The sequence below is a fragment of the Crocodylus siamensis genome, chromosome 4 (genome assembly GCF_052110815.1).
Source record: "Crocodylus siamensis isolate JL-2025a chromosome 4, ASM5211081v1, whole genome shotgun sequence".
Classification (NCBI taxonomy): domain Eukaryota; kingdom Metazoa; phylum Chordata; order Crocodylia; family Crocodylidae; genus Crocodylus; species Crocodylus siamensis.
In genome coordinates this window covers 132,149,834-132,171,709 of record NC_143398.1, presented here as the reverse complement: position 1 = coordinate 132,171,709, position 21,876 = coordinate 132,149,834, and the positions used below count along the sequence as shown (strand labels likewise).

The 21,876-nt window shown below is 40.0% G+C and overlaps 1 long non-coding RNA gene across 4 annotated transcripts in view; it reads right to left on the bottom strand.

Annotated features, from left to right (window-relative positions):
- Positions 1-21,876, bottom strand: part of LOC149866508 (uncharacterized) — a 129,659-nt gene that overhangs the window by 80,514 nt on the left and 27,269 nt on the right. The gene's annotated exons all lie outside the window — the stretch shown is intronic.

Sequence of the window (21,876 nt, the reverse complement as noted above, 5' to 3'; positions counted from 1 at the left end):
AGGACTTAGGTTAAGATGAATTTGTTGTCAAACATCCATAAAATGGGTAAGTAAGAACTTCATAAATTGTACTCGCTTGATATACATTCCTTGTGCATATCTATATTTCATTATTAGATTGCTATTAAATTTTGTCTGCATTTAGGCGTATGATATTTAATTTTGGTGGGACTAGCTCTTTGAACCCTTCTTGATTCTCAGACTATATCTTTGGGTCAAGAGTAACCTATTTTGGCTCTCTTTCGCCTTTCAGGATCACCACTCAGGGGTTGCCACTGATGTTTTAGGGACTGCTGTTTGGGGTTGTCACTACTTTGGGAAATGTCACTTGGAGTCACTGCTGAGGTGTGCTGCTGGCCATCTCTTGGGATCACCACTTGACGCTCCTCTGTACATGCTGCTGAGGTTTCTGCTTCCTCCCAGCACTCAGGATCACTGCTGCTGCTCTGTGAGTGCCACTCAAGGTCACAGCTGAGGCTGCCTTTCAGGATTGTTGTCTGCTGCTGTTCTGTAAGAGCTGCTGAAGTTTTGGTGTCTGCTTTCACTCAGGATGCCACTGCTCAACTGCTCTAGAAGCACCGCTGGGATCTCCACTGTCTCTTATTGCTCATGGTCACTGCCAAGTGTGCCTCCCCTGGAGTTTTGGCTATTGATCTACCTAGAAAGACAGCTTTAGCTGTCCTTTGATAATGAGTAAGAATTAAAACAACAACCCAGCCTCAAAAGTTGCCCAAGGTCTCTCTGAGCTCTCTTCCAGAGGTGTATTATCTTGAACTGTGTATGCTCTCACAGTTAACTTTAAAAAAGTTAAGCTGGCTTAATTGTCAGAAAGTTGTTATGTATGTACCTCTGGGTGAATCCCATACAACTGTGTCCTGCAGCCTGTGTATGCCTTCCAAATTCATTGACTGTAAGGCTAGAAGGGACCTCAGAATATCATCGGATCCAGCCCCAGCCCTTCCATGAAAAATATCAGGAAGGAAGCCCTAGTGGCACAAGGATCTTCCCCCCTTGACCACTTACATTTAATTTTTTCAGGTGGAAATCATGGAATAGGCACAAACAGGCTCAAGGCGTATACAAATTTTAGAACACATAGTTGATCGCATGGCTAACCATATCTTTAAGCAGGGTTACATTATTCTTCTGAGAAGTGCTTAGATACAGTCGGGGGGTAACAGAAGGCATCCCCACATGAACTATATGCATCAAAAAGTCCTTCTTGCCTGCAGATATACTCTCCAGTTCCATTGCAGCTCTCCATCTTGAAAACAGTTTGCCATGCCCTCTCTACTGGTCTTCCCTGACCTGAGATCAACGAAACACTTTGCCTTTGAATGAAGAGGCAGTTGAGCAGGCCAAAATAGGAAGACAATATTGGGATAACAGATTTTTAGCAGAGGGCAGTCTGGCAGAAATGAAATATCAGTGGATTTTATCCTTTGTAAACAGTCATACTTATTGATTACATTGTCCTTTTTATCTTCAGAGTCAAAAAATATTAATTAATTTATCTGCAGATATTCTCTTAAGCAGTTATTGCTATACAGATAAGGAAGAGACGTAATGAGGCTACATGATTCCTTCCTCATACTGTGAATCAGTGGTAGGGTAGGGATTAAAGGTGCTCCTGGCTCTCACTCCTCTGCTTAGACCCTATAGCATTCTGGCTTTCAGAAATAAAGGTTCAGCCACACCAGACAAGTCCACACTTCCCACAGCAACTTCTACTTTAAAAAAGAAACTACTGTATAAACCTTATTACTGAGTAACTCATTCCCCTGTGTAACATTCTTCTCCTGACAAATTATTCTACATTAAGAGCTTGTGGCTATGAGGTCTTACTCAGAGTTCATGCAACGGGTTTCCTTCTTTCTGAAGTCACTTTTGCCCTCCACAAAATGATACACTAATCTGGAAGGATAACATCCTCATCCCCCAAGCCCTCAATGTTTTGTTGTGGTTTCAGTTCATGAAGTCAGGAGACATTTTAACAAAGCGCACAGACAGCCATCAGACTCTTCTTCTAGCTCTTTCTCCTAAACTCTGCCTAATTCAAAGGTATATACAATTATCACACTCAGCATACATTTTCTCTACAGGCGTGGTCCAGGCTAGCCTTCTATAAAGAATAAGTTCTTGCTTTATTGGACATCTCTCACAACTTTATAGACAAACAAAAATTTCCTTTAGCACTGAAATGTTTCAGCAAATCTTGTTACAACTGGTTTCAGTGACCAGGCACTTCGAGGGGCCTGAAAAAAAATAATTAGCATAGACTAAAAACAGAAGAAAAGGCCCTATTCATTCAGGTTGTACACATATACATATGCACAGTATTACAGGTGCACAGTTGTCATTCACTGACAAATAGACTCAAGGACCTCTCTAGCTTTTACTGGACGCAAGGAATTTTGCCACAGACTTCTGTGAGAACTAGAATAAGCTTCATGTGCCTTTTAAATAATTTGCTAATAAACACCCTTTGTTTTAATGCCCTCTGTCCTTTCATCTCTACCGACTTCAAACTATTGTATTATCATTAGAAGAAAGAGAGAGAGATAGGGAAGAGAAGCACTGTAACTGGAATCATGAATGACTTGTGCCTCCAGCGAATGGGGCAGCATGGTGGTAGCAGGAGCACAGCGGCGGCAAGTGGGAAGCTCCTGCAGACACCACTGGCACTGTCGACGGCAAGTCCCTTTATCTCTGTAAAATGAGGGTATTAATACTGCCCTACCTCATACAAGTGTGGAGAAGATGAATAAATTATACAAGGTGAGACATTTAAATAATGGGGTTCATATAGATAGCATAGGTATAATCCCTATTACTGGAGAATCCAATGATTATTATGTTCTGTGTGAACAAGGAGGAACCTAGCTTGACCCTCACATTGAGTCAGAGTTTGCAGGCTTACCCATTATAGAAAACATCTTTTCAGCTGTTCTTGCTAAGCAAACCTGGTACACAATTGCAAAAGAGTCCCATCGTGGTATTTGTTTACTAAGTGACTTGTCAGAATGGAAAAGCATTATAAAACTTATTGGCATGAATACAGACACAAATTACAAGACAGGTTAACGTCAATCAGCCCAAAGTGTTATACTTAGTTCTGCCATCACCCATCTGGAAATGGCCTAATATTTCTAAATGTACAAGTTTTTCCAGTTTCCTCTAAGCCCTAAGAAATATATCATCCAAAAGGCTGCTGTAGGAAAAAAATCCAATGCAATAGCAGGAGGGTTTATTTTTTTCAACCAAATATCTACTTTTCTCTTGCTTTCCTTAGGATTGTGACATCACTACTGTAATAAACTATTCAACGCTTTAGTGTTCATAATGCTCTAACGCTCAGGACAAGTGATATATCAGCCAATGTAAGTTACTACTGTAAGTTGTCACTCTAAAATGGCTTGTTTTTCAGTTGTACAGTCACTTTACCATGGAGCAGAAGTCTGACTCTCCACTAAAATAGAATATATCAGTCACTTAGTGGACCCACAAGCACTAACACAACACAGATTCCAGTTAGAAACAAAATGCGGTATTATCTGTAATGACTGAGAATAGAAGCGTACATGTTTTCAGAATCCTTTTTGCTGCACAGTAGTTAGGGATAATACCCACCTCACAGTTCATTAGGAAATCAAAATATTATACTGTATAAATATTACTTTGCTCTTTCGCATTTTACAGAAGCCTGGGGTCTCAGAAGCCTCCATTACAGTGTAGATGTGATTTAGGTATATTGGAACATCGTAGGAAATGGAAAGCCGCCCAGATGGTCCAAAAACAGCAAAATGGAAGCCAACATATTGTATACTTTGGTTCTCCCTCTGCAAAGCAGTGCTAACCAGCCTCAAGACATTCCAAACTGTGGAATATGTATTGGCAGAACACAAAGAAACTATATACCATACAACTCAATAATGAATTCCCAGTACTTCTGTGCTAGATTTCCTTTTTTCCTGAAAACAATGTAGCCCACTATAAATCTAGACAGTACCAAATTTAAAGTTGAACTAGAAATCCAACTGTAAAGCTGAAGAAAACTAGCGCAGAACTGAAATCAAATATATACATGCTTAATAGCAAAAGGAGGATAAGAATGGATCTACAGCTGTTTTTTTCCTTCAGTTTCTCAAATTGGGAGCCATAAAGCATGTCACAAATTGTGCTCTCCCCTCTACTTGAGATACACATTTACACTCTATTCATTTTAAGCAGGAAGCTATAACACTAGGACATGACCTTTAATTTCACTGAGCCTGTGAAAGCAAGCCACCCCAGCTCCACTGCAATGCAGTTAAACATCTAGGAAGAGATGCACAGTATTCCACTGCTTTGTTATTACAGGTGTACTTGATTTTACATTCAATGAGGAAGGTGCAATTTTATGGCTCTGTGGAAAAATCTTTAAAATGCTTGCGGGTAGATGTCTAATGATGCCAGATTGGTGCTGGAGAACATAATAGGAAGATAAAGTACTGAAAAAAAAATCTACATGCCAATAAACAATCAGTTAGGTAAATAATAATAAAACATGCACAAATAGATTTGGTTTCTTGTCCATGTTATTACAGGTGTACACCTTCCTTATGCTCTTTTTAAAGGGTGCAGTTCTGATATTTGATCACTAAATAGATATCTGTGCACTGAAAACTGAAAGAACTTGACGGATATTGACAAAGATAATGATTAATATACAGGAAAATGTACAGAATATGAAGTCATAAAGTGTTTATCTGTCATCTATGTGGTGAAATTTGTTTTGTATTTGCAACATTTTTACCACATTTACCATAAAAGAAGAAAAACTACTTAAATAAGTGTGTGATGAAACACATGAAGGAGGACAGAAGATATCACTAGGAATCAACAAAGCAAATTCAAAGCAATTGGATTTAAACAAACAATTAAACTAAGCTAAGTTTTCATAAGGGTCTGGTTTTTGTATTCCTGATAAGAGACACCATGAAGAGGTTCAATTTCCCAACAGGACAAAGCACCTATTCTGGAAACCCTTTTAAAGCTCTTTTGTACTAAAGAAGACAGGAACTCCAAAAATCACAGGGCACTTTTGAAAATGGTGAGTCATAGACTTAAAGAAAAGTATTCTATTAAATATCTACCCATTCCATAAATAATTTCATGGTAGCTACCTGAGGGAAAAAGAAGAAAAACAATATACATGAAGAGTGATATTCTAGTTCTACTTTGTGAATGATTTCCTTCAGCATAACTTCCTAAAGCAGGGCCTCTGTTTTCATGTAGTTTGCTTCATGTCATGAGAGATTCAGAAGGCCTTTCAAGAGCCTTCAACTGGGTTAATCCCAACTCTGGCTACACTGGAATACTTCAGGTCCAGAAGACAACTATCTTTACATCAACCTAAAGCAATCATTATACCTGAGAAAACAAGCATGTGCATTGCATTAAGTCATATGGATTTACTATGCATTTTTGATAATCTGGGAAAGTGCAAATGCCATACTGTGTATACTTATGTTTATAGTTTCTACAAAAGTGAAAATGTAGTACTTTCCATAAAGCACATCAAAAGTTATGTATTTTTCATACTGACCTTCAGGGTTAGAGACAGCTTTTACTAAACTGTTTTGTTTCAAACAAGCATATTTTCACTGCTTTTTCCCGTATGATAAAAATAAAATCTTAGACTCCCAGTACCTACAAAATATATATTGGCCACCCAAAATCCAAAATGGGCTATACTCAAAACATACTTGGACTTTGAACAAAACCAGATATTTGTGACATATGTATGTCCGTATGTAAATATTGTTTGGATGCTGGGGAAGAGCTCTCAGCTGTAAAGAACATCTGGAAGTGATAGAATACATTTCTTTAGAGCCTTCCACCTGAAAACCTCTCAGTGCCTCACAAACATGAATAAACTAATTCTACACACACTAACACTTGCCTGAGGCATTATTATCCATATATTATGTATGGTAAAATTGAGACAAAAATTAAGTGACTCATCATAGGTCCCACAGGAAGTCTGCGCCACAGCTGGGAATAGAACACATGTCACCTGACCCCCAGCACCCTGCTGCACCACAAAACCAATCTTCCTGTCTGGAGAAGTATGTAGGAGGTGTGACAGAAAGATCTTCGGTCCCAACTTTTAGAAGTGGAGCTGTGCACAATTTCAGTAAGAAAAGCAAAATTATATTAACCTGTTTTCAGGTGTTTTTTACTAATCAAAAACTTTAAAGGATGGCTATGTCTTCTGAACATTTTAAATTAAGTTAAATATTGAGGTTAATAGTTTCAATAGACACCATACAAACTTCAGTTTTTGATCATTTTGACCTGAAACTAGACATAATCTGATGGTATTAACTAACTTTCAATTTGAGATTTTAAGGATCATTTGAACACAATTTTAAAAATCAAAACTCAGGTGGTCTATTGAACTGACATCTGCAACTTTATTGTCACAAATGTTTACTAATATTATTTACATTAGTACTAAAGCAAAATAAAATGGAAAAGAAAAGAGGAAAAAAGGTTTAGGGGAAACCCTAGTGAATTTCAACTGTTGAGTTCCATCAAATTCTAGTGTTCTAACTGGGAAAAGTGCAAAAATGACAAAAAACAGATTATCATCTGGAATAGTATTCTACAGCAATGCGACCTTGGTCCCTGGCTGGAACTCTTTTACACTGTTGTCACACATAATAAAATAGCAGTTCCTAAAATTAGTACTGTAGTGAATCAAACCGTTTTAAAAACTGCAACTGGTGACCATGTCACCCATTCACAATGGAGTAAACCAAGAATGTTTTGCAATGGCCTTGTTTGATCTCAGTACACACTTTGATCGCGCAGAAAAATTAACATGTTGTGCTTTGTACTTCATTTAAATACTCTTTTTTTAGGTATCACATACAGCATTCATTCTCTTTTATGTGCATAATATTGTTCACAAAGTATATTCAGATTATAATCAGATTAATCCTGATTATTTTTCTAAATTGGGCCCAGATATGAATATAAAATGGGTTGTAACATGTTGAAAAATACTAGAATCAGTTTGTATGCTGACAATACATTATGGTCTCTTAGTAGTTTACGAGATGTATAAAACTAGATGTTTACCTCTGGGTCCATGCGTACTGTTGGGTCAGAAATGCTGTTTGTTAGATCTTCCGAATCAACCAATACTGGAGAAGGTTGGAATGGTAAAGTGAAAAGCATGACACAAAACCATGTAAAGAAATGTTTCATTGTGCCTCAAAATAAGCATAATCTTTAAGCATATATATAACGTTTCACATATAATTTCAGGATTCCGAAAGGAAGTGCATTTACTGTACACAGAGGCTTTTTCTGGACCAGGCCATAAATAACAAAGGCCACGATCTAGCAATCGGATCTGTGTAGGCAGATCTTTGCACCCCCACGGATCTGATAGTGGGATCCAGGATTAGGAGACCCAGAAATAAACTCAACATCTGAACATTACAGAAGTACATCACCTGGCATTACCAACACAGTGAAGGGTTTTGTGTTTTTTTTTCTAATGCCCACCCACCACCCCAGTTCCCTTACAAATAAAGCATTTCCAATCACGTGAGGACAAAAAATGGGCCTCTCTCATAGTCAGCCATTATATATATATTTCTTTGTCTGTGGGTCCAGGGGTGCTAAGGTGTGTGTGGGTGAGTGTGAATTAGTACAGAAGCCTTTTTCCTGGCATTTAGGGATACCATTTTAACTGGAAAATAAAATCTTTATAAACTAATGAGTAGTTCCTTTTGGAATTAAAAGATGACAAAGATGCTAGTTTATATTTAAGTTGTTTTCAAATGGCAAAGCTAAGTGACACATAGCAGGGAGAGATTAGTAATGCAGAGGAGAGGTATATTTGCTGGCTTCTTCTGAAAAAGCTACTGGCTACTGTCACTGGAAGTGATTGGATACCAAGAACTTGGCCAACAGCTGCCCAGGATCTACATTTTTACTTGCTTCAGATTACTGAGAAGGTTGTGATGGGTAGGGTATCTGAACACTACAGGTCTCCTCAACCTGGGTTATAAAGACTTGGATATGGTACAGTCTGCCTTAATTTTCTGATGGTGAATGAAGATCAGCTGACTGTGGTGATACAGGTTTTCTTTGCTTTATGCAGGTTCTGTATGCGTGAATTCATTCTTATGTGATGACCCTTTTTATACCAAAATGAATTATATGTGAGGTAAATTCACTTGCATGCAATCGGTGTGGCAGAAGCACATAGTCAGCTGCTTTGTGCAGTGCATTGTGGGAGTGGCACACACCAAAATATAGTCTCCTGTGTGGATCTGTGCTCCTCGCTCATTGTCTAACACGTTTTGGTAGTTACCATCCCCATTATGATAGTGCCCTGTGCTTGTGTGTACTGTCTGCTGTTGGTGAGTACCAAAACTGTCTTGTAAAAGTGGTAAAAATGGGTCTGGGGGTCAGTACAGTCCAGGTCTCGGAATGTATCCTTATTTGTTACATGTAAATTGGGTTCCCTTTATGTGAATTTGAGTTCTACGCTGTTTTCCAAGAACGCATGTACAGCATAAAGCAATGGAAACTTGTATTGTTACATCTGTCTGGTGCCTCTAGTACAGCGATTCACGAAATACCACAGACATGCCCACAAATCCTAACATTTTTGCTTTTCTTCTCTTCTTCTACAGGGGACACCCTAGGACACTTTTGGGCAACTAAACTTCTGTTTGAAGGGATCCAACGTGGGATTCTTTGTCTTCCTGTTGAATGTTATGAGAAAGTAAGCAAAAAAAGCATGGCCTAGGGGAATTTCCTTATGTTGATGATACCCCATTCTATGTTTCTCAATCTCTTCTAACCCAATCAGGACTGTTGAGTGTTTTCAGTGTTTGGTTGAGAATGGAGCATGAAGGAGGGCTAGGCAGCTGCAGCCCAATCTCAACAAGACTGAGGTAAAGTTGACAGGATGTGGGAAGCAGCTAGATACCATGATAATGATTGAGGCTGTTCTTCACATTGTGCATGTGTGCCTGCCATCTGCTTACAGCATTCTCAATATCTTTTGGGTCTCCACTGATGCTAAAGAATTATGCAGCTGCAGTGACTCAACTTTTTCCATCTCTCTGACCAGAGGATTATCTTTTTTTTCAGTGTGGACCTTGTTACTGTGATTCAAAGGAAGAGGACTGGAAAGGATCTCCTGGGTTATCAAATCAAATCCTCTTCTGTTGCAGACAGCCACATCCTATCATCTCTTTCTTAAACTGATAAGGACTTGTCCACTTCACAATTAGGCCACTCTAATGTGCTCAACATGCAGCTTCACCCCAAATCAATGCATAAATTGAAATTAATATGACATGTGGGGCCTCATTTACTAGATTGTTTAGTCACCATGAGAATGCAACTTGCTATTTACATGTGAAGAGTTACATGATTGCTACTCTCTTGGTACCAGCCTTTTTGATACAACAGGAGCTGTGGCAAAATGCTCTTTGTGAACTGCTCAGCACTTCCACAGTTTTCAGGTTTCATCAGAAGATCCATCTGAGGGCTCTGGAGAAAGATGAGCTTGATAAAAGCTGGTCCTTAAGATATAGTCAATGTATTTGAGGATTTTCAGCTGATTAGGTATTTTCTGGTACACTCACTCAGAATTAAGCATCTCTCCTTATAAAGGGGAAGTGTTGAATAAGATTTTATAGCTTATCACTTTAAAAATGCTGCATTTATACTTCTGTAATGATATGTAATTTTTACATAATGTGCCTCATAGAGGGTGCAGTTGGGCAGCCCAAAACTTTTTTACATCTGGAGACCCTGGCAGAAATCGTGACTTAGTTCAGAAGCATAAACTTGTACTTATCTCTTCCATGTCATTAACAAATCTACTTCTACTCAATGTAGCACTGTGAGCTGAATGCTTTCCTAATGGCAGTTCTCATGATTATGGTTACAATAGATAGTGTTTGGTTTTTGGGGTTTTTTTGCTTGAGAAGAAACACAGACTTGAATGCACAGCCAAGTCTATGTAATGACAGCTCATCTATAACAGTATTGCTTTTGCAGAAACAAATGAAAAGGAAATGAACGAGGTAACCCACAACTGGCTTTCCAGCATTATCAGAGTTACAGATGGGAATGTTGATAGAAATTATTCCCAGGATACAGTTCCTTCTCACAGGATATATCAGATGTCAGGTGAAATACTACGGCCTATTTTGTGGACACAGTCAGTTTAGATGTTCATATTGTTCCCTAATGGCTTTAAAATTCTATGGGTAAAATCCTGCTCCAACTAAATTTAATGGAACCAGGACTTCAGTCTATGAATCTGCATGATCTTTTAGCTAAAAGGTCAATCTAAAATTCTATAAATATTTTTTCACTGGCACAATCCAGGAGCAGGATACACAATGGACTGTGTTTGCCATATAAAGTAATTTTTTAATATTGGGGGGAGGCAGTGGAAGGATCTCTATCTACGACACATCATTTTGACAATATATTTATTTTATCACAGGCCCAGTATATGTCCTAACCGTAATCTTTTCCTTTAATAGGAAACTTCAATAAACTTTGAACATAAAATTAATTCAAACAAACACTAGGCAACAAAAATGTCTGTGTAGAAAAACAGGTCAAGTGGTGGCTGAATAAGTTTAGTCCAATGTCTTATGACAGTTAGTTCATTAAACAATACTTGTATAGAACGTAGGGTTCCATTTTTGATGGAAATTAAATTAATAGTAATTGGACTTTCAAATAACTACTATTCCAGAACCATTTTCTGCTTTAGAACTTTTGCTCTCTGAATGCCAGAAAATAATACCTTATTATATTTCCTCTGACATGATCTTTGAACATATGATTGGTGCTAAATGCAGAGTGATCATCATTAAATTCTTTACAATTTTATCTTTGCAAATAAGTAATGTCACTGCACTAAATACCAGGAACTTTTTTTGTAACATCGAACAATTGCAAAGACAAAATTGTAAAAGTTTTACTGGCAGCCAAGTTATTTCATCATTTGAAATGGCACTGAAAGACTACTCAGGGTTGATTTCCAGTGAGCACTGCTTATTGGCATCTTCGTGTAGTTTATACATAAACATTATAATAAACTATTTATTGCAACTAAGTTTCCACACATATTAATGGGTGTCCTGTGTTGAAGCATTTCATCCACCAGCAGATTACCAAAGCAAATGTTTATACTTAATTTCCAGAAATTGTCTTTGCTTGATTTTCAGTGGCATCTTTTCAAGAGAGAAATTCCACCTTATTGGTATATGTCAGGGGTTGGCAACCTATGGCTTGCAGGTTGCATCCAACCCACTAAGAGCTTGGATCTTGCCCACCAAGGTCTGATTGGGAGGGAGGAGAGCAGGGTGAGAGAAAAGCCAATTTAAAGGAGCCACGTTAAAGCAGCTGTATTGGAGTCTTGGAGTCGCCCTTGAATGAACTTCATCTTATAAATTACATCTCCAGAAAACTGCTTTAAAAATCAAAACAAAGAATAACCTACTTGCTAAAGTTGCAGGCTTCACTTTGGATGCCGATGCCTCCACACTACATTCACCTGTTCTCCCACTATGTTATTCAGTTGGAGAATACTGTGTCCCCCCTGTATGGGCTCATTCATAATACACCAAAATAGTGGATACCCAACTTCATGCTACAATGTGTATTGTGTCAGGCACACTGCGCCTCACTCCATTCCTCTGGTTACCAAGTCCTCAGTAACACTGACCCCCTCATCTCCACTGCACAATTGTTGAAGTAAACTTACTGGCTAGACTCCATGATAATCATTGCCAGTGCACTGGGGCATTTTCCACCCATCAACAGCTTGGCTCCCTCCAATATGGTCTACCCTTTCAAAACCCTTTGAATTTTCCTTACTTACTCGATGGCACGAAAAATGGTCAGCACAAGCACCAATCAGTTATCATCACATCATCTCTGATCCTATAGTCAGTCAACCAGGATTTAACTGACCATGCTGTTACTGGGAACTTCTCAAATGTTTTCAAATTGAACAGGGTCACTATGCCTCAAACCTAAATCAATGGGGCCTTCACAATGACAACAAATCACCTCGTGATAGACATGTGCCCCTCCCAAGTTCATACCATGTCCCACACTGCTGACTTGTGTCCATTTACTGTGCTACCTAGTGGCCTTCAAGTTCCTCACAGTGGTGATGACATCACTTTAAGATAGCTGAAACCATATGCCAAAACTGCATCTGCTAAATAAATAAATAAAGCAGCAACTTCAAGACTCCTCCTCTGTGCCCTCACTGCTGAATTTGCCACTCCCCCTTGGTGTTCATCATGGTTTTCAGTGTCACCCAGTAAGTGGATGTAGGACACAGAAGGGACTGGAGCAGAAAGGGATCAGCAGCCCACAGCAGCAGCTGGATTACAAACACTTGGCCTGCCATTCTAACCGATTGCCAGTATTCTAATATTATAAAGCCTAAGTCTTTCTGTCTGCCTGTCCAAAACACTTTATTCGCACTCTGATTGGCTGATGGAAACAGCCAATCGGAGTGCTCCCAGCATGCGGGAGCACTGCCATGATTCCAAAAGCTGCACCGAGGACCGGAGAGGGGGTGGGGGAGCTGAGGCCAGCAGCACCGGCCTCAGCTCTCCCACCCCACTCCCTGCAAGAGGTAGAACAGCGGCAGCACGGGGTGTTGGCTGGTGGCACTCCATCCCAGCCCCCTTGCCCCCTGTCATTCTTGACAGGCAATTGACTAGTCTGGTATAAGTGGTTAGGTTATCACTGCCACTTTCCATCTCCTAGGAGCAGAACAACTTGTTGAAGACGGGTATTCTTTGGGAACTTGAAAGTATCTTCTCAGGTTTAGCAGCTCCATAGCTCTACCTCCTCTTGTAGTGAGCACATTCCCTTCTCACCTCTACGACCCCAAATTTTACCTTATTAAATGCCTTCCCCCTCATGTTTTTATGACCTATTTTAAAATTTCATGTTTTAATTTTCCTATGAACAATACTGCCACTAAGTATATTTATATTTAGCCTTCAGAAAATAATACCAGTATATTAAGTAGGAATTATTATTTCAGAATAACATCTTATTTCAAATAAAACATGTCTATTATGAAGGTGACATTTTGTTACACAAAATACAGAAGAGATCATGTGGCTTAACATCTTTAGTAATATGCAGCTTCTTAGGAAATAGTCTTTCCTTACATTCTTAGTTCTTTCTATAAAGACTTTTTATGAGGCACTACATCCCACAGTTTTACAACCTCTGATAGTTCTAGCCTAAAAACAAAACTGCAGCCATCCAGTTGCAGAGAGACAGCATGTGACATCCTGCATGACACCACAATTGCAGAATTTGTTAAAGTCTCCACTATCTAGAAAAAGCTGTTTTCAAAAATCAGCTTCACACACATTTGGGTAAATTTTATAGCACTTAAAAGGGATTATGTAATTTTACACACAACGTACCCAAGGTTTTTTGTTCTTTTTTAAAGCAGGAAACACCCTTAACAAAAAATGTATTTATCAGTTTTCAGAGGAGGGGGGAGGGAAAGTGAGTCTTTTCCAAATGAAATTGACATACATGGACAGGAAAACGAATGCTCTGATACCCTTCTCATTGAGGACAGCAGAAATCCTTCCAGTGGAAGTTGGTTCATGTTCCAAGAGAGCAAAGTTTAAAACTAGATCTCATTAGAATAAATGTTGCAAATACATTTTGTCATTAGCAGAACAGTTCTAATGTGTGTTCATCCAGTTCCATTTTTCCATTACTGTGTAAGTTATTTAAAAATAATTATTATTCTGACAATGCCAGCTATATTTCAGTCATGAAATGCAACCAAACGTGATAGTTTATCACCATATATTTGTTTTGCTGTGGTTTATTTACTCTTTTCACATACTTTCAGGCTTTAAAGTGACCAAAAGGGTGACCAAAAAAAATAAAAATCACACAGCAATGCTGTGAGATAAATGTTTAATACAAAAAATCAGGGTCTCCCAAAGATACTTGCTAATAAAATTACAAGTGCACATTATTAGTTCCCAACTTCACCAACAGCAATTGTTGTAACTGTTACAATACAGCATTTTTAGAAGCTACGTAAGGACAACTTAGCACTGCCCATGGGCAGATCCAGGATCATGGTAAGGGAGGTGAGACCATACCCTCTTCAGTTGTGTGGTGCATATGCAGTGAGCCTTCTGAGTTCACTAGCATGTCAGCATAGCTCCTGCCAGAGCTCCGCATAGTCTGCAAGCTCTCAGCTCCCCAGCTGGTTGGCACTGGCACAGGCTCTGGTCAGAGCCCCTGTTTTTGTATGGCCTTGGAGCTCAGGGGGTGAATGCAGCCATTATTCACTCTCACTTCCTTCCATTCCAAAATTCAACAGCAAGGTAAAAGAAGGGACTAGTGATGTACACACTCACACCCTGGGCTCCAGATTTGTGCTGAAAGCAGGAGGAGCTCTAGCCCGTGTCTGCACTGATCTGCCAGTGAAGTTGGAGCTCATGGCATACATGGTGCTCTAGCAGGAGCCACACTGACAGCAGTAATCTCAGTGAGCTCACTGCTTTCATCCTCAGAGAGCTCAATCCAAGTGTATCATATGGGGGAGGGGAGGGGCACATGTCTATCATCTTAGCTCCCCTCTACCCCTGGCAAAATAAATGTTGGCAATTACGCTCAGGCAGTATCGAGGCATATGTGGGGACTGGGGCAGGGGTGGCAGCATAGTTGGTGTGGCAACACCTTGGTGCCTATGGCAGTGTGGTGCTCCCTCCTGCACTGGGTCCTGCCTGCTGGGCTACGGAGGCGGCTCCTGCCCAAAGCTGGTCAGGCCCGGCTGCAGCTCCACACCCTGCGCCCCAGTGTAGATGCAGAAATCTCAGGGAGCACAATACTCTGCCACATCACTTTGGACCCTCTACCCCTCTCCACCATGTCATTTTTGCCTCCCTACCACATTGCCTGTGCCCCCTCCCCGCCATAGACTTACCTGGAGGGAGCTGTGGGAGCTGCTCTCCACCACTGCTTGGCTGGCATGTGGATGTGGCAACCCCTGCTTCTGATCACCTACCCTGCTCCCTCCCGCCCCAAGTAGCCCTTTGCAGGCTGGAACTTCACCAGCTTGTAAAAGGTAACCTGTGGTTTGCCACATTTTTTTCTATTACAGGAGAAAAATCCATGGTTTTCTGCAGCAAACAGAAAACCCGGATCCCTGGACTCAGTCATTGTTCCTAAGAAATATTACATAATTTTCTTCAGCTTTAGGCCTCAACAGCCCTCTTTCCAAGTAGGGCCAGGGCCCTTGGGCTTCCACATACTCAGTGCCTATGTGTCTGAGGACCCTTTTTTGGGAGCACTGGAGTGAAGCTTGACATGCCTGCAACACGTATGTTACCCCTGGAACAAGAGACCAGAAAATTTCTGGTAATTCTTACTAAATCAACTCAATCCCTCATAACAGAAATACAGGGTTTACCCATACAAACTTAGGGAAAAGAAATGGGGTACAGTACCTCAGCTGCTGTTCAAATAACTTAGCGGGATGAAATAAAATAATTAAGGAAAACAGAGATTAAAATAGAGAGCCAATCCAATTCTGATCAAAGTCTCAAGCATAAAAACCTTGCTACCTTGGAGCTAAGGCTAAAAGAATCTATCACTTCCTTGAGCCAAAGCAACCCAAAGAAAATGTACTCTACAGGCATACGTTTATCAAAAAACACAGGAAATAGTAAGACTGGAAATCTGGATTCAAGGCTCCATTTTACAAACTCTACAAGCATATTTATTAGTCAAAGTAACCCGAGCAATTTTACTGCAGTCCCCTCTGGCTTTCATCCATTTTCCTTCACTATTTTGCCCCTTTTATATCAACTATGGATACTCAACTGTTTTGAAGAGAGATGGCCCTAAAATTTTTATTAATAGCTTTAAGTAGTGCTCAGCCTACTCATGAGATGAGCACATATGATGGATGGGTAAGGTTATATCGGAGTTGTTGGTCATTGTCAGTGGGTAAAATGTGTGCAGACTATCTGTTTGTGTCTTTTTTTAAATGAACTAGATCAGTAATTCTGTCAGGGTGACACAGCACCATGGGGTTCTGTGAGATCCTTTTAAGGGTGCTGTGGGATGCTGTACAATATTGGCACTGTTACGTGTGCAAACGTGGACACGATTAGTAAAATAAACCCAGAGATTTCAAATAGGAATCTATAGCGTCAAAAAAACATTCTGACCTGTTGAGGTCTTTCTGAGTTCTTTGCAACAGGAGAACTCCACAGTCAAAAACAAGAGAAAGCTAAGAGCTAGCATGTTCCAAGGGAAACCTTGAATCTCAAAAGATCGGAATCACTGTATTAAGTTACTTTCTCACACATTGCAACAGGCGTACTGTGGGCAATGCCAGGTCTGGCACTGGTCTGCTGGCCAGTAGTGAATGGTACCCTGTGTGTGTCCACTGTTCTAAACTACAAGTGCTAACATCTCATGTCAAGGGGGTAATCTTATTAAGGGTCTGCATTTCTTTGCTAACTTCAGGATGGTGTTTACTGTACATCATCAGTAGGTGATCACATCTGTAGTCTAAGTGTGTCATTTCTCAGTGACAAAGGGATTACATTCAGATGGACTGTGGAGCCAGGTGCCAATCAAACTGGCCACTGAGTGGTACAACTGCAAATATGGAAGTAGAGTAGCTGGTAGCCATTACTAAGAGTCTTCACTTCTGCTAACGTCATGGGGCAGATATTTTTTTTCCTCCTCTTTGAAAGTCTCTACAGCTTTAGTAACTGCATTTATTTTTTAGCATAGGAAAGAGAGATGGAGGACTGGAAACAAGTGGTTATGATTCTGAAACACCTAACACCAATTCCCCTTCCACAGCACATACAATTGGACCAGGCTGCCTGTTTTTGGTCAATTTGTCTCTGTTCTGGTTCTTTTAGTTGGGACTCTACATTGTTTCCTTCCCCCTTCACTCCTTGTTATTACCTTGTTCTTTTCTTTGGACAGGTCATCTGCTCTTGCTCTTTGGATTAATTTCCCTAGGATTAGACTTTTATTCTCTCAACAGTCTCTCCTACAAGCCGGAATCCTAAATGACCAATGTCCCTTAAAATGATCCTCTCTCTAATTAGCAAATCTTTCATCTCTCCAAAGTTACATGGGTGAATCTGAGTGCACAGCTCTGAAAGACATACATTTACTCTCTCCTCTGCTTCTTGATTTTGGGTAAGACACAAAAAGAAATCTAATCTCTCTACAGTCTCATTCTGTCTGGAATTACAGTCCTCATCACACACGTTTTTCTCCTTTTCCAGTGCTCAGCCCTTACTCCTGGGCATCTTCTTGTTCTCATACATGAGGGAGTAGAAAATCTTAACCTTCATCTTCTCACCGTTATCCTCCCTAGTCAATTCTGTATAGAGCTAGCTTTATACAACACTTTATTTCCACTACTTCCATGCACGCGTTCCAGTATTTGCCTGCAAATTCAGAGTGCATTTGTCTGTCTCTCATCGTGCTGCCTATTTGCTCTGCTTCTCCGTTTTCCTTTGCTTGTCTGTTAAACATCATTTCTCTCCTGTGGGTCTTGCTAGCCTGACAGCTACCACCATTATCTGTATACCACATGCTGGACAATAATGAGAAGAGTTCATGTTTCTTAAACTGGATTTTTATTAAACAGAAAAACAAAACAAACATGCAAAGACACAAAATACCATGAGGGCTATGACAGTCAGGATGACAGCATGCTGTTTGGGTGAGCTAAACACACACTATTTTGCTAGATAAAAGTAGTAGTGTCTATTATTCTACACTGTGAATGAATTTGGGGGGGGGGGGGGGGATCTTTTTTTTTGCCGGGGAATCATCAGAAGCATTGTTTAAATCTTACGTGTCATGCAGCATTACACTTTCTTCTGCTTCTGCACACACCTCCTCAGTTCTGCAGGAGACAAACCATCCTCCCACTGTTCTTCCCCCTGAGAAGCTTCTGAGCTCCACAGAAGAGACTTCCTAAGTAGACGCAAATTGTACTCTGCTGGAGAACCTACGTCTTGAGACAGTGCTCTGGAAGGACCCTAAGCTCCTTAGGCATATTGTCCCCTATTGCTGAATTTGGTGGCATCAGAGGTGAATAACTTTTTAATTTTTCTGGCAAAGAAGCTCTGCTGAACCATTATAAGAGTACATGCATCTGCTCAAGATGTAATAGGAAAGTAGGGCTGGAGAGGACCTCAGAAAGTATCTAGTTCAGCCTCCTGCTCAGGGTAGGACTATCCCTGATTAAACCATCCCAGTCAAGTGTTTGGCTAACCTGCTCTTGAAAATTTCCAGGAATGGAAAGTCCACAACTTCTCTAGATAACCTGTTCCAATACCTGACTACTTTCAAGGTAAAAAAACCTTTTTCTTAATATCCAACCTAACTTCTTTCACTGCAGTTTGAAAGCAACCAAGTTTATTCCATATGATAAAACTGCAGTTAATATGTGAACAATTTGACACACAATACCGCTTCAAAACCAGTCAAAGGCATTACTCCTCCCAGGGACCAATAGAAAAAATAAACATTGTTTTATTTATTGTTACTCCGTTAAATTTCATTTTAAAAGGCAGTGGTAATGTAACTCCCAATACATTTTCACCTTTCTGGAACACAAAAGAACAAAAAGGCTAGATATATTGCTCACTCCCGGACTATATGGAACAGGTTGCAGCTGGACTTACAATTTATGTCAAGCTTCCAGTGAGTTCCTGGCCACCTAGGCTAAGTACAGATAGTCAAAAAGCCCAAGGCTGAATCGATTCACTCTTCACAGGTTAGTCTAAACTGCACAGACTGAACCAATAAGCAAGTGACTAGACATTTACTTTTGATTCTGGAAATGCAGCCATATACCTGAAGCGGCTCAGGACAAAAGCTGGGGGGTGCTAGAGCAGACAGCTTGGGGCAAGGCTAGATCGCCTACCCTGTATGGAGTGGGGGGGACTGTGGGGAGGTACAAAGCATCCTGGGATGCTGGGGACCTATGAGTTAACTTGAATCTGGAGGGGACCTGGGACAGAAATTCAGTCAACTGACTGAGCCTAAATCAGTTATGTCTAATTAACTACATTAATCTAGTTTTAGCTTAAACTGCTTTCAGCCATTTTTAAAGTGGTTTATGTGTACTAAACTTCTGTTGTGTTACAGATCTGAACTGGTTTGCAATCACTTATCATAGTTTATCTGTAATTTCTGTCCAAAGCCATAGTGCTGATTTATGGGGCACTTCCTGGTGAGCCATAAAGAACTGGCTGATTGTGTGATGCTTAATATTTTCACTTCTACCAAAAAGAATCTGAGAAAGCTAAACATGAACCAAGTACAGCCCCAAAAGTATTTTCAGATATGCAGTGTCTGTAGCTCGTATACTTTTGTCTTGGGATCACCTGTGAAAGCAGGTCACTCAACCCTCACTTCAGTCCTGTATCAGCAAAACCCTGGGTTTCTCAGGCCTTTTCTAACAATTTAAACAATCTACTAAGTCTACAACATTTAAACATATTTGCAAATAATAGTAGAAATATGTCCAGGGTACTCTGTATCTGTGCATTTAATCAAAGAACACCAGAGACCCAACTCCTGATCTCCCCACATCTGCAACACACCTTTCACTCCTGGTCTGTTATCAATTGTGACATTTGTTACACTTCCCCATTGGATACCAGAGGGGGGGGTGGGGAGGAGTGTTCAAAGTCTTCACAAAAGGAGGCTGCATTAAGCACAGCACAGAGCAGTGCTAAGAATGGAGGAAATGCAATGGTGAGCTGTAAGTCAGCTTTACAAATTCTCCCTGACCTATGCATTATGCACAAATAATAGCAGTACCAGGATCTGGGCAAATATCCTTACTACTTTTTAACAAAGTTCTTAACAAGACACTGGTCCATTACATCAGTAACAACTAAAAACCGACAAGAGAAGCAAGATGTGTTGGGTATTTGACCAGTCAAATAAAATTTGATCAACTGACTGGTCAAATAATTGGTCAGAAGTAATAAAAAAAATGCCCATTGGTCCAAATAATACACAGAAAAAGCAAAAATTTTCCATTAAATGTGTCAAAAATAATTTAAAAACATCGTATTTCTGTAAAACTACAAAAAAATGCAGGTTTTTTCGGTTTTTTTTTTTTTTTTTTTTAAATACAGTTGCTATAATCTTTGTCCAGTGAAAAAATACGCAGTGAATTGACTAGTAAATTGACAATATTTGGCCGGTCAATTAATCGGCTTGCCAACCATAATATAATGTAATAAGTTGTCAAAAGAAGTTGTGAACTCCTGTGTCTAAAGATATTCAAGCTTTGCTTTGCAGTAATAGAGTATAATAATGGAGTATGATACAGTAAAATAGATTAAGGGATCAAATCCATATAGAAGACCTTATGTTACAATGTGCTGAATACCTCAATTGATCAGATCTCCTCCCAGAACAGACCCCCATATTATTCTGTTTTAAAATTATGGTCACTCTATAGGCTCCTCCAAAACTGTGGAACAAGAAATCATCCATAGCCTGGGCTGTGTTAACTGTGGTCTTAATAGGGACTATGGTTTCTTATCCTCATTTCTTATTCTTCCCAGTAGCATAACAACATTGGGTTGGGGGAGAGGAAGGGAAAGGGCGTGTGTGCGATTTGGGTACCGGCCTGAGGTATTCACTTAGTGGGTAAGGCACAGAAATACCAGCTCCCACAGCTGCTAACGAGCAGTTACCACCACTAGTAGCAGTTGCCACACTCCCATGTGCATCTGCTGCCCAGGGCACAGAGCTGCCCTGTTGCACCTCTATTTCTGCCAGTCTATTCACACCAGTAGAATCTGACAAGGTATACTGTTGCCCATGAAAGCCTGTGCTTTGCTGAATCAGTTAGTCTCTAAAGTGCTACCTGCTCTACCTTCTGCCTGACTTCAGACTATGATGGCTAATGACCTCCCTATAGGCTCCAGACAGCTGGAACCTATAAACATCCATCAATATTTTCATACTAATACAGCATCTCTTGGAGGATAATGTACCAAAACAGAAATGCCTTCTCCTTGGGACAAAGGTCCATTAAAAGGGGGTTTCTGCTATTACAGGGTTGGTCAATTTACTTTATTTTAATAGTGAATAAATTGGTTCCTGTTGTTGGGAATAAAAGCAGGAGTTTGTTATAACAGGGCTTGTTATAATGAGGTTGTCCTGTATGTAAACACACAGCATATGCACACATTTATAACAATACAGATGTATATGTATATCAGTTTGTTCATAATAGCAATAACTAATGTTACTTTTTCCAACATAACATTTTTATCCAGCCTGCCAAGCTTGTTTTTCTAAGTCTAAAAGAAATACAAAAGTTCAACATCAAGACCCTGACATTGCAAGTTGGGTAACATATCAGGATTGCATGATGACTGCAACATATTGGTATCCCCTGCAATACTGACTCTCTGTTCAAAAACTCTTAAATGAAAAGTTTTGGTTTTCTGACAGAAAATAAAACAACAGCCTTTATATCTTCCACTGAAATAATGTAACCACTACTTTTTATCTTTTTTTAAGCAGCAGCCTATTCATGCTTTTACATGATTCACACTGCATAAGTGGACATGAACAGAGTTGACATTTACGCATATAGTGGGAAAGCACTGATTACAAACCTGTTTTCTACTGTAGGGCTGTGCAACTGGCAGCCTACAGGCTGCATCCGGCCTAGGAGTGGTTAAAGTGAGGCTCATGGACTTCTGTCCAGCTGCTACTGGCCTCATTGCTTCTACTTCTGCAGCA